This window comes from Schistocerca nitens, chromosome 3 (assembly GCF_023898315.1).
Source record: "Schistocerca nitens isolate TAMUIC-IGC-003100 chromosome 3, iqSchNite1.1, whole genome shotgun sequence".
NCBI lineage: Eukaryota > Metazoa > Arthropoda > Insecta > Orthoptera > Acrididae > Schistocerca > Schistocerca nitens.
In genome coordinates this window covers 100358765-100372362 of record NC_064616.1, presented here as the reverse complement: position 1 = coordinate 100372362, position 13598 = coordinate 100358765, and positions in this window count along the sequence as shown.

Below are 13598 nucleotides of genomic sequence, written 5' to 3'. Positions count from 1 at the left end.
ACTGGCAGGAATCTCTATGACTCTCTTGAGGTAGCCAATGCTTCGTCACCAGCAGAATCAAATCAGCAACTTCTAGAAACCCCTTTCAAAAGTAACGATGTTTCTCTTAAGATACACAACTAGTGGCGTATCGCTTCAGGCACACTGGAAACAGTATCTAAAAAATGTGTATTTGGGTGAGCAACTGGCACGAAACACTGTGACTCTCTTAGGGTAGCCAATATCTCGTCACCAGTATAATCACAGCATCAAAGTCAAGAAACCGCTGGCAAGAGTAACGATGTTTCTCTTAAGATACACAACTAGTGGCGTATCGCTTCAGGCACACTGGAAACAGTATCTAAAAAATGTGTATTTTGGTGAGCAACAGGCACGAAACACTGTGACTCTCTTAGGGTAGCCAATATCTCGTCACCAGTATAATCACAGCTTCAAAGTCAAGAAACCGCTGGCAATAGTAACGATGTTTCTCTTAAGATACACAACTAGTGGCGTAGCTATCAGGCAGACTGGAAAGAGTATCTAAAAAATGTGTATTTGGGTGAAGAACTGGCAGGAATCTCTATGACTCTCTTGAGGTAGCCAATGCCTCGTCACCAGCAGAATCAAATGAACAACTTCTAGAAACCCCTGGCAAAAGTAACGATGTTTCTCTTAAGATACACAACTAGTGGCGTATCGCTTCAGACACACTGGAAACAGTATCTAAAAAATGTGTGTTTGGGTGAGCAACTGGCCGAAACACTGTGACTCTCTTAGGGTAACCAATATCTCGTCACCAGTATAATCACATCTTCAAAGTCAAGAAACCGCTGGCAAGAGTAACGATGTCTCTCTTAAGATACACAACTAGTGGCCTATCGCTTCAGGCAGACTGGCCACAGTATCTCAAAATGTGTATTTGGGTGAGCAACTGGCAGGAAGCACTATGACTCTCTTAAGGTAGCCAATGCCTCGTCACCAACATAATCCCATCACCAACTTCAAGAAACCGCTTGCAAAGGTAACGAAGCTTCTCATAAGATACACAGCTAGTGGGGTGTCACTTGAGGCAGTCTGGCCAAAGTATCAAAAAAATGTGTATTTGGGTGAGCAACTAGCAGGAATCACTATGACACTCATAGGGTAGCCAATGCCTGGTCACCAGCATAATCACATCTGCAACTTCAATAAACCCCTGGCAAAAGTTACAATGAATCTTAAGATACACAACTAGTGGCGTAGCTATCTGGCAGACTGGAAAGAGTATCTAAAAAATGTGTATTTGGGTGAAGAACTGGCAGGAATCTCTATGACTCTCTTGAGGTAGCCAATGCCTCGTCACCAGCAGAATCAAATCAACAACTTCTAGAAACCCCTGGCAAAAGTAACGATGTTTCTCTTAAGATACACAACTAGTGGCGTATCGCTTCAGGCACACTGGAAACAGTATCTAAAAAATGTGTATTTGGGTGAGCAACTGGCACGAAACACTGTGACTCTCTTAGGGTAGCCAATATCTCGTCACCAGTATAATAACAGCTTCAAAGTCAAGAAACCGCTGGCAAGAGTAACGATGTTTCTCTTAAGATACACAACTAGTGGCCTATCGCTTCAGGCAGACTGGCCACAGTATCTCAAAATGTGTATTTGGGTGAGCAACTGGCAGGAAGCGCTATGACTCTCTTAAGGTAGCCAATGCCTCGTCACCAACATAATCCCATTACCAACTTCAAGAAACCGCTTGCAAAGGTAACGAAGCTTCTCATAAGATACACAGCTAGTGTGGTGTCACTTGAGGCAGACTGGCCAAAGTATCAAAAAAATGTGTATTTGGGTGAGCAACTAGCAGGAATCACTATGGCACTCATAGGGTAGCCAATGCCTCGTCACCAGCATAATCACATCAGCAACTTCAAGAAACCCCTGGCAAAAGTTACAATGACTCTTAAGATACACAACTAGTGGCGTAGCTATCAGGCAGACTGGAAAGAGTATCTAAAAAATGTGTATTTGGGTGAAGAACTGGCAGGAATCTCTATGACTCTCTTGAGGTAGCCAATGCTTCGTCACCAGCAGAATCAAATCAGCAACTTCTAGAAACCCCTTTCAAAAGTAACGATGTTTCTCTTACGAAACACAACTAGTGGCGTATCGCTTCAGGCACACTGGAAACAGTATCTAAAAAATGTGTATTTGGGTGAGCAACTGGCACGAAACACTGTGACTCTCTTAGGGTAGCCAATATCTCGTCACCAGTATAATCACAGCTTCAAAGTCAAGAAACCGCTGGCAAGAGTAACGATGTTTCTCTTAAGATACACAACTAGTGGCGTATCGTTTCAGGCAGACTGGCCACAGTATCTCAAAATGTGTATTTGGGTGAGCAACTGGCAGGAAGCACTATGACTCTCTTAAGGAAGCTAATGCCTCGTCACCAACATAATCCCATCACCAGCTTCAAGAAACCGCTTGCAAAGGTAACGAAGCTTCTCATAAGATACACAGCTAGTGGGGTGTCACTTGAGGCAGACTGGCCAAAGTATCAAATAAATGTGTATTTGGGTGAGCAACTAGCAGGAATCACTATGACACTCATAGGGTAGCCAATGCCTCGTCACCAGCATAATCACATCAGCAACTTCAAGAAACCCCTGGCAAAAGTTACAATGACTCTTAAGATACACAACTAGTGGCGTAGCTATCAGGCAGACTGGAAGAAGTATCTAAAAAATGTGTATTTGGGTGAAGAACTGGCAGGAATCTCTATGACTCTCTTGAGGTAGCCAATGCCTCGTCACCAGCAGAATCAAATCAGCAACTTCTAGAAACCCCTGGCAAAAGTAACGATGTTTCTCTTAAGATACACAACTAGTGGCGTATCGCTTCAGGCACACTGGAAACAGTATCTAAAAAATGTGTATTTGGGTGAGCAACTGGCACGAAACACTGTGACTCTCTTAAGGTAGCCAATATCTCGTCACCAGTATAATCACAGCTTCAAAGTCAAGAAACCGCTGGCAAGAGTAACGATGTTTCTCTTAAGATACACAACTAGTGGCGTATCGCTTCAGGCACACTGGCCACAGTATCTCAAAATGTGTATTTGGGTGAGCAACTGGCAGGCAGCACTATGACTCTCTTAAGGTATCCAATGCCTCGTCACCAACATAATCCCATCACCAACTTCAAGAAACCGCTTGCAAAGGTAACGAAGCTTCTCATAAGATACACAGCTAGTGGGGTGTCACTTGAGGCAGACTGGCCAAAGTATCAAAAAAATGTGTATTTGGGTGAGCAACTAGCAGTAATCACTATGTCACTCATAGGGTAGCCAATACCTCGTCACCAGCATAATCACATCAGCAACTTCAAGAGGCCCCTGGCAAAAGTTACAATGACTCTTAAGATACACAACTAGTGGCGTAGCTATCAGGCAGACTGGAAAGAGTATCTAAAAAATGTGTATTTGGGTGAAGAACTGGCAGGAATCTCTATGACTCTCTTGAGGTAGCCAATGCTTCGTCACCAGCAGAATCAAATCAGCAACTTCTAGAAACCCCTTTCAAAAGTAACGATGTTTCTCTTAAGATACACAACTAGTGGCGTATCGCTTCAGGCACACTGGAAACAGTATCTAAAAAATGTGTTTTTGGGTGAGCAACTGGCCGAAACACTGTGACTCTCTTAGGGTAACCAATATCTCGTCACCAGTATAATCACATCTTCAAAGTCAAGAAACCGCTGGCAAGAGTAACGATGTCTCTCTTAAGATACACAACTAGTGGCCTATCGCTTCAGGCAGACTGGCCACAGTATCTCAAAATGTGTATTTGGGTGAGCAACTGGCAGGAAGCACTATGACTCTCTTAAGGTAGCCAATGCCTCGTCACCAACATAATCCCATCACCAACTTCAAGAAACCGCTTGCAAAGGTAACGAAGCTTCTCATAAGATACACAGCTAGTGGGGTGTCACTTGAGGCAGTCTGGCCAAAGTATCAAAAAAATGTGTATTTGGGTGAGCAACTAGCAGGAATCACTATGACACTCATAGGGTAGCCAATGCCTGGTCACCAGCATAATCACATCTGCAACTTCAATAAACCCCTGGCAAAAGTTACAATGAATCTTAAGATACACAACTAGTGGCGTAGCTATCTGGCAGACTGGAAAGAGTATCTAAAAAATGTGTATTTGGGTGAAGAACTGGCAGGAATCTCTATGACTCTCTTGAGGTAGCCAATGCCTCGTCACCAGCAGAATCAAATCAACAACTTCTAGAAACCCCTGGCAAAAGTAACGATGTTTCTCTTAAGATACACAACTAGTGGAGTATCGCTTCAGGCACACTGGAAACAGTATCTAAAAAATGTGTATTTGGGTGAGCAACTGGCACGAAACACTGTGACTCTCTTAGGGTAGCCAATATCTCGTCACCAGTATAATAACAGCTTCAAAGTCAAGAAACCGCTGGCAAGAGTAACGATGTTTCTCTTAAGATACACAACTAGTGGCCTATCGCTTCAGGCAGACTGGCCACAGTATCTCAAAATGTGTATTTGGGTGAGCAACTGGCAGGAAGCGCTATGACTCTCTTAAGGTAGCCAATGCCTCGTCACCAACATAATCCCATTACCAACTTCAAGAAACCGCTTGCAAAGGTAACGAAGCTTCTCATAAGATACACAGCTAGTGAGGTGTCACTTGAGGCAGACTGGCCAAAGTATCAAAAAAATGTGTATTTGGGTGAGCAACTAGCAGGAATCACTATGACACTCATAGGGTAGCCAATGCCTCGTCACCAGCATAATCACATCAGCAACTTCAAGAAACCCCTGGCAAAAGTTACAATGACTCTTAAGATACACAACTAGTGGCGTAGCTATCAGGCAGACTGGAAAGAGTATCTAAAAAATGTGTATTTGGGTGAAGAACTGGCAGGAATCTCTATGACTCTCTTGAGGTAGCCAATGCTTCGTCACCAGCAGAATCAAATCAGCAACTTCTAGAAACCCCTTTCAAAAGTAACGATGTTTCTCTTACGAAACACAACTAGTGGCGTATCGCTTCAGGCACACTGGAAACAGTATCTAAAAATGTGTATTTGGGTGAGCAACTGGCACGAAACACTGTGACTCTCTTAGGGTAGCCAATATCTCGTCACCAGTATAATCACAGCTTCAAAGTCAAGAAACCGCTGGCAAGAGTAACGATGTTTCTCTTAAGATACACAACTAGTGGCGTATCGTTTCAGGCAGACTGGCCACAGTATCTCAAAATGTGTATTTGGGTGAGCAACTGGCAGGAAGCACTATGACTCTCTTAAGGAAGCTAATGCCTCGTCACCAACATAATCCCATCACCAGCTTCAAGAAACCGCTTGCAAAGGTAACGAAGCTTCTCATAAGATACACAGCTAGTGGGGTGTCACTTGAGGCAGACTGGCCAAAGTATCAAATAAATGTGTATTTGGGTGAGCAACTAGCAGGAATCACTATGACACTCATAGGGTAGCCAATGCCTCGTCACCAGCATAATCACATCAGCAACTTCAAGAAACCCCTGGCAAAAGTTACAATGACTCTTAAGATACACAACTAGTGGCGTAGCTATCAGGCAGACTGGAAGAAGTATCTAAAAAATGTGTATTTGGGTGAAGAACTGGCAGGAATCTCTATGACTCTCTTGAGGTAGCCAATGCCTCGTCACCAGCAGAATCAAATCAGCAACTTCTAGAAACCCCTGGCAAAAGTAACGATGTTTCTCTTAAGATACACAACTAGTGGCGTATCGCTTCAGGCACACTGGAAACAGTATCTAAAAAATGTGTATTTGGGTGAGCAACTGGCACGAAACACTGTGACTCTCTTAAGGTAGCCAATATCTCGTCACCAGTATAATCACAGCTTCAAAGTCAAGAAACCGCTGGCAAGAGTAACGATGTTTCTCTTAAGATACACAACTAGTGGCGTATCGCTTCAGGCACACTGGCCACAGTATCTCAAAATGTGTATTTGGGTGAGCAACTGGCAGGCAGCACTATGACTCTCTTAAGGTATCCAATGCCTCGTCACCAACATAATCCCATCACCAACTTCAAGAAACCGCTTGCAAAGGTAACGAAGCTTCTCATAAGATACACAGCTAGTGGGGTGTCACTTGAGGCAGACTGGCCAAAGTATCAAAAAAATGTGTATTTGGGTGAGCAACTAGCAGGAATCACTATGACACTCATAGGGTAGCCAATGCCTCGTCACCAGCATAATCACATCAGCAACTTCAAGAAACCCCTGGCAAAAGTTACAATGACTCTTAAGATACACAACTAGTGGCGTAGCTATCAGGCAGACTGGAAGGGTATCTCAAAAATGTGTATTTGGGTGAAGAACTGGCAGGAATCTCTATGACTCTCTTGAGGTAGCCAATGCTTCGTCACCAGCAGAATCAAATCAGCAACTTCTAGAAACCCCTTTCAAAAGTAACGATGTTTCTCTTAAGATCCACAACTAGTGGCGTATCGCTTCAGGCACACTGGAAACAGTATCTAAAAAATGTGTATTTGGGTGAGCAACTGGCACGAAACACTGTGACTCTCTTAGGGTAGCCAATATCTCGTCACCAGTATAATCACAGCTTCAAAGTCAAGAAACCGCTGGCAAGAGTAACGATGTTTCTCTTAAGATACACAACTAGTGGCGTATCGCTTCAGGCAGACTGGCCACAGTATCTCAAAATGTGTATTTGGGTGAGCAACTGGCAGAAAGCACTATTACTCTCATCAGGTAGCCAATGCCTCGTCACCAACATAATGCCATCACCAACTTCAAGAAACCGCTTGCAAAGGTAACGAAGCTTCTCATAAGATACACAGCTAGTGGGGTGTCACTTGAGGCAGACTGGCCAAAGTATCAAAAAAATGTGTATTTGGGTGAGCAACTAGCAGTAATCACTATGTCACTCATAGGGTAGCCAATACCTCGTCACCAGCATAATCACATCAGCAACTTCAAGAGACCCCTGGCAAAAGTTACAATGACTCTTAAGATACACAACTAGTGGCGTAGCTATCAGGCAGACTGGAAAGAGTATCTAAAAAATGTGTATTTGGGTGAAGAACTGGCAGGAATCTCTATGACTCTCTTGAGGTAGCCAATGCTTCGTCACCAGCAGAATCAAATCAGCAACTTCTAGAAACCCCTTTCAAAAGTAACGATGTTTCTCTTAAGATACACAACTAGTGGCGTATCGCTTCACGCACACTGGAAACAGTATCTAAAAAATGTGTATTTGGGTGAGCAACTGGCACGAAACACTGTGACTCTCTTAGGGTAGCCAATATCTCGTCACCAGTATAATCACAGCTTCAAAGTCAAGAAACCGCTGGCAAGAGTAACGATGTTTCTCTTAAGATACACAACTAGTGGCGTATCGTTTCAGGCAGACTGGCCACAGTATCTCAAAATGTGTATTTGGGTGAGCAACTGGCAGGAAGCACTATGACTCTCTTAAGGAAGCTAATGCCTCGTCACCAACATAATCCCATCACCAACTTCAAGAAACCGCTTGCAAAGGTAACGAAGCTTCTCATAAGATACACAGCTAGTGGGGTGTCACTTGAGGCAGACTGGCCAAAGTATCAAATAAATGTGTATTTAGGTGAGCAACTAGCAGGAATCACTATGACACTCATAGGGTAGCCAATGCCTCGTCACCAGCATAATCACATCAGCAACTTCAAGAAACCCCTGGCAAAAGTTACAATGACTCTTAAGATACACAACTAGTGGCGTAGCTATCAGGCAGACTGGAATGAGTATCTAAAAAATGTGTATTTGGGTGAAGAACAGGCAGGAATCTCTATGACTCTCTTGAGGTAGCCAATGCCTCGTCACCAGCAGAATCAAATCAGCAACTTCTAGAAACCCCTGGCAAAAGTAACGATGTTTCTCTTAAGATACACAACTAGTGGCGTATCGCTTCAGGCACACTGGAAACAGTATCTAAAAAATGTGTATTTGGGTGAGCAACTGGCACGAAACACTGTGACTCTCTTACGGTAGCCAATAACTCGTCACCAGTATAATCACAGCTTCAAAGTCAAGAAACCGCTGGCAAGAGTAACGATGTTTCTCTTAAGATACACAACTAGTGGCGTATCGCTTCAGGCAGACTGGCCACAGTATCTCAAAATGTGTTTTTGGGTGAGCAACTGGCAGGAAGCACTATGACTCTCTTAAGGTAGCTAATGCCTCGTCACCAACATAATCCCATCACCAACTTCAAGAAACCGCTTGCAAAGGTAACGAAGCTTCTCATAAGATACACAGCTAGGGGGGTGTCACTTGAGGCAGACTGGCCAAAGTATCAAATAAATGTGTATTTGGGTGAGCAACTAGCAGGAATCACTATGACACTCATAGGGTAGCCAATGCCTCGTCACCAGCATAATCACATCAGCAACTTCAAGAAACCCCTGGCAAAAAAAAAAATGACTCTTAAGATACACAACTAGTGGCGTAGCTATCAGGCAGACTGGAATGAGTATCTAAAAAATGTGTATTTGGGTGAAGAACTGGCAGGAATCTCTATGACTCTCTTGAGGTAGCCAATGCCTCGTCACCAGCAGAATCAAATCAGCAACTTCTAGAAACCCCTGGCAAAAGTAACGATGTTTCTCTTAAGATACACAACTAGTGGCGTATCGCTTCAGGCACACTGGAAACAGTATCTAAAAAATGTGTATTTGGGTGAGCAACTGGCACGAAACACTGTGACTCTCTTAAGGTAGCCAATATCTCGTCACCAGTATAATCACAGCTTCAAAGTCAAGAAACCGCTGGCAAGAGTAACGATGTTTCTCTTAAGATACACAACTAGTGGCGTATCGCTTCAGGCAGACTGGCCACAGTATCTCAAAATGTGTATTTGGGTGAGCAACTGGCAGGAAGCACTATGACTCTCTTAAGGTATCCAATGCCTCTTCACCAACATAATCCCATCACCAACTTCAAGAAACCGCTTGCAAAGGTAACGAAGCTTCTCATAAGATACACAGCTAGTGGGGTGTCACTTGAGGCAGACTGGCCAAAGTATCAAATAAATGTGTATTTGGGTGAACAACTAGCAGGAATCACTATGACACTCATAGGGTAGCCAATGCCTCGTCACCAGCATAATCACATCAGCAACTTCAAGAAACCCCTGGCAAAAGTTACAATAACTCTTAAGATACACAACTAGTGGCGTAGCTATCAGGCAGACTGGAAAGAGTATCTAAAAAATGTGTATTTGGGTGAAGAACTGGCAGGAATCTCTATGACTCTCTTGAGGTAGCCAATGCTTCGTCACCAGCAGAATCAAATCAGCAACTTCTAGAAACCCCTTTCAAAAGTAACGATGTTTCTCTTAAGATACACAACTAGTGGCGTATCGCTTCACGCACACTGGAAACAGTATCTAAAAAATGTGTATTTGGGTGAGCAACTGGCACGAAACACTGTGACTCCCTTAGGGTAGCCAATATCTCGTCACCAGTATAATCACAGCTTCAAAGTCAAGAAACCGCTGGCAAGAGTAACGATGTTTCTCTTAAGATACACAACTAGTGGCGTATCGCTTCAGGCAGACTGACCACAGTATCTCAAAATGTGTATTTGGGTGAGCAACTGGCAGGAAGCACTATTACTCTCTTCAGGTAGCCAATGCCTCGTCACCAACATAATGCCATCACCAACTTCAAGAAACCGCTTGCAAAGGTAACGAAGCTTCTCATAAGATACACAGCTAGTGGGGTGTCACTTGAGGCAGACTGGCCAAAGTATCAAAAAAATGTGTATTTGGGTGAGCAACTAGCAGGAATCACTATGACACTCATAGGGTAGCCAATGCATCGTCACCAGCATAATCACATCAGCAACTTCAAGAAGCCCCTGGCAAAAGTTACAATGACTCTTAAGATACACAACTAGTGGCGTAGCTATCAGGCAGACTGGAAAGGGTATCTAAAAAATGTGTATTTGGGTGAAGAACTGGCAGGAATCTCTATGACTCTCTTGAGGTAGCCAATGCCTCGTCACCAGCAGAATCAAATCAGCAACTTCTAGAAACCCCTGGCAAAAGTAACGATGTTTCTCTTAAGATACACAACTAGTGGCGTATCGCTTCAGGCAGACTGGCCACAGTATCTCAAAATGTGTATTTGGGTGAGCAACTGGCAGGAAGCACTATGACTCTCTTAAGGTAGCCAATGCCTCGTCACCAACATAATCCCATCACCAACTTCAAGAAACCGCTTGCAAAGGTAACGAAGCTTCTCATAAGATACACAGCTAGTGGGGTGTCACTTGAGGCAGACTGGCCAAAGTATCAAAAAAATGTGTATTTGGGTGAACAACTAGCAGGAATCACTATGACACTCATAGGGTACCCAATGCCTCGTCACCAGCATAATCACATCAGCAACTTCAAGAAACCCCTGGCAAAAGTTACAATGACTCTTAAGATACACAACTAGTGGCGTAACTATCAGGCAGACTGGAATGAGTATCTAAAAAATGTGTATTTGGGTGAAAAACTGGCAGGAATCTCTATGACTCTCTTGAGGTAGCCAATGCCTCGTCACCAGCAGAATCAAATCAGCAACTTCTAGAAACCCCTGGCAAAAGTAACGATGTTTCTCTTAAGATACACAACTAGTGGCGTATCGCTTCAGGCACACTGGAAACAGTATCTAAAAAATGTGTATTTGGGTGAGCAACTGGCACGAAACACTGTGACTCTCTTACGGTAGCCAATATCTCGTCACCAGTATAATCACAGCTTCAAAGTCAAGAAACCGCTGGCAAGAGTAACGATGTTTCTCTTAAAATACACAACTAGTGGCGTATCGCTTCAGGCAGACTGGCCACAGTATCTCAAAATGTGTATTTGGGTGAGCAACTGGCAGGAAGCACTATGACTCTCTTAAGGTAGCCAATGCCTCGTCACCAACATAATCCCATCACCAACTTCAAGAAACCGCTTGCAAAGGTAACGAAGCTTCTCATAAGATACACAGCTAGTGGGGTGTCACTTGAGGCAGACTGGCCAAAGTATCAAAAAAATGTGTATTTGGGTGAACAACTAGCAGGAATCACTATGACACTCATAGGGTACCCAATGCCTCGTCACCAGCATAATCACATCAGCAACTTCAAGAAACCCCTGGCAAAAGTTACAATGACTCTTAAGATACACAACTAGTGGCGTAACTATCAGGCAGACTGGAATGAGTATCTAAAAAATGTGTATTTGGGTGAAAAACTGGCAGGAATCTCTATGACTCTCTTGAGGTAGCCAATGCCTCGTCACCAGCAGAATCAAATCAGCAACTTCTAGAAACCCCTGGCAAAAGTAACGATGTTTCTCTTAAGATACACAACTAGTGGCGTATCGCTTCAGGCACACTGGAAACAGTATCTAAAAAATGTGTATTTGGGTGAGCAACTGGCACGAAACACTGTGACTCTCTTACGGTAGCCAATATCTCGTCACCAGTATAATCACAGCTTCAAAGTCAAGAAACCGCTGGCAAGAGTAACGATGTTTCTCTTAAAATACACAACTAGTGGCGTATCGCTTCAGGCAGACTGGCCACAGTATCTCAAAATGTGTTTTTGGGTGAGCAACTGGCAGGAAGCACTATGACTCTCTTAAGGTAGCTAATGCCTCGTCACCAACATAATCCCATCACCAACTTCAAGAAACCGCTTGCAAAGGTAACGAAGCTTCTCATAAGATACACAGCTAGGGGGGTGTCACTTGAGGCAGACTGGCCAAAGTATCAAAAAAATGTGTATTTGGGTGAGCAACTAGCAGGAATCACTATGACCCTCATAGGGTAGCCAATGCCTCGTCACCAGCATAATCACATCAGCAACTTCAAGAAACCCCTGGCAAAAGTTACAATGACTCTTAAGATACACAACTAGTGGCGTAGCTATCAGGCAGACTGGAAGAAGTATCTAAAAAATGTGTATTTGGGTGAAGAACTGGCAGGAATCTCTATGACTCTCTTGAGGTAGCCAATGCCTCGTCACCAGCAGAATCAAATCAGCAACTTCTAGAAACCCCTGGCAAAAGTAACGATGTTTCTCTTAAGATACACAACTAGTGGCGTATCGCTTCAGGCACACTGGAAACAGTATCTAAAAAATGTGTATTTGGGTGAGCAACTGGCACGAAACACTGTGACTCTCTTAAGGTAGCCAATATCTCGTCACCAGTATAATCACAGCTTCAAAGTCAAGAAACCGCTGGCAAGAGTAACGATGTTTCTCTTAAGATACACAACTAGTGGCGTATCGCTTCAGGCACACTGGCCACAGTATCTCAAAATGTGTATTTGGGTGAGCAACTGGCAGGCAGCACTATGACTCTCTTAAGGTATCCAATGCCTCGTCACCAACATAATCCCATCACCAACTTCAAGAAACCGCTTGCAAAGGTAACGAAGCTTCTCATAAGATACACAGCTAGTGGGGTGTCACTTGAGGCAGACTGGCCAAAGTATCAAAAAAATGTGTATTTGGGTGAGCAACTAGCAGGAATCACTATGACACTCATAGGGTAGCCAATGCCTCGTCACCAGCATAATCACATCAGCAACTTCAAGAAACCCCTGGCAAAAGTTACAATGACTCTTAAGATACACAACTAGTGGCGTAGCTATCAGGCAGACTGGAAGGGTATCTCAAAAATGTGTATTTGGGTGAAGAACTGGCAGGAATCTCTATGACTCTCTTGAGGTAGCCAATGCTTCGTCACCAGCAGAATCAAATCAGCAACTTCTAGAAACCCCTTTCAAAAGTAACGATGTTTCTCTTAAGATCCACAACTAGTGGCGTATCGCTTCAGGCACACTGGAAACAGTATCTAAAAAATGTGTATTTGGGTGAGCAACTGGCACGAAACACTGTGACTCTCTTAGGGTAGCCAATATCTCGTCACCAGTATAATCACAGCTTCAAAGTCAAGAAACCGCTGGCAAGAGTAACGATGTTTCTCTTAAGATACACAACTAGTGGCGTATCGCTTCAGGCAGACTGGCCACAGTATCTCAAAATGTGTATTTGGGTGAGCAACTGGCAGAAAGCACTATTACTCTCATCAGGTAGCCAATGCCTCGTCACCAACATAATGCCATCACCAACTTCAAGAAACCGCTTGCAAAGGTAACGAAGCTTCTCATAAGATACACAGCTAGTGGGGTGTCACTTGAGGCAGACTGGCCAAAGTATCAAAAAAATGTGTATTTGGGTGAGCAACTAGCAGTAATCACTATGTCACTCATAGGGTAGCCAATACCTCGTCACCAGCATAATCACATCAGCAACTTCAAGAGACCCCTGGCAAAAGTTACAATGACTCTTAAGATACACAACTAGTGGCGTAGCTATCAGGCAGACTGGAAAGAGTATCTAAAAAATGTGTATTTGGGTGAAGAACTGGCAGGAATCTCTATGACTCTCTTGAGGTAGCCAATGCTTCGTCACCAGCAGAATCAAATCAGCAACTTCTAGAAACCCCTTTCAAAAGTAACGATGTTTCTCTTAAGATACACAACTAGTGGCGTATCGC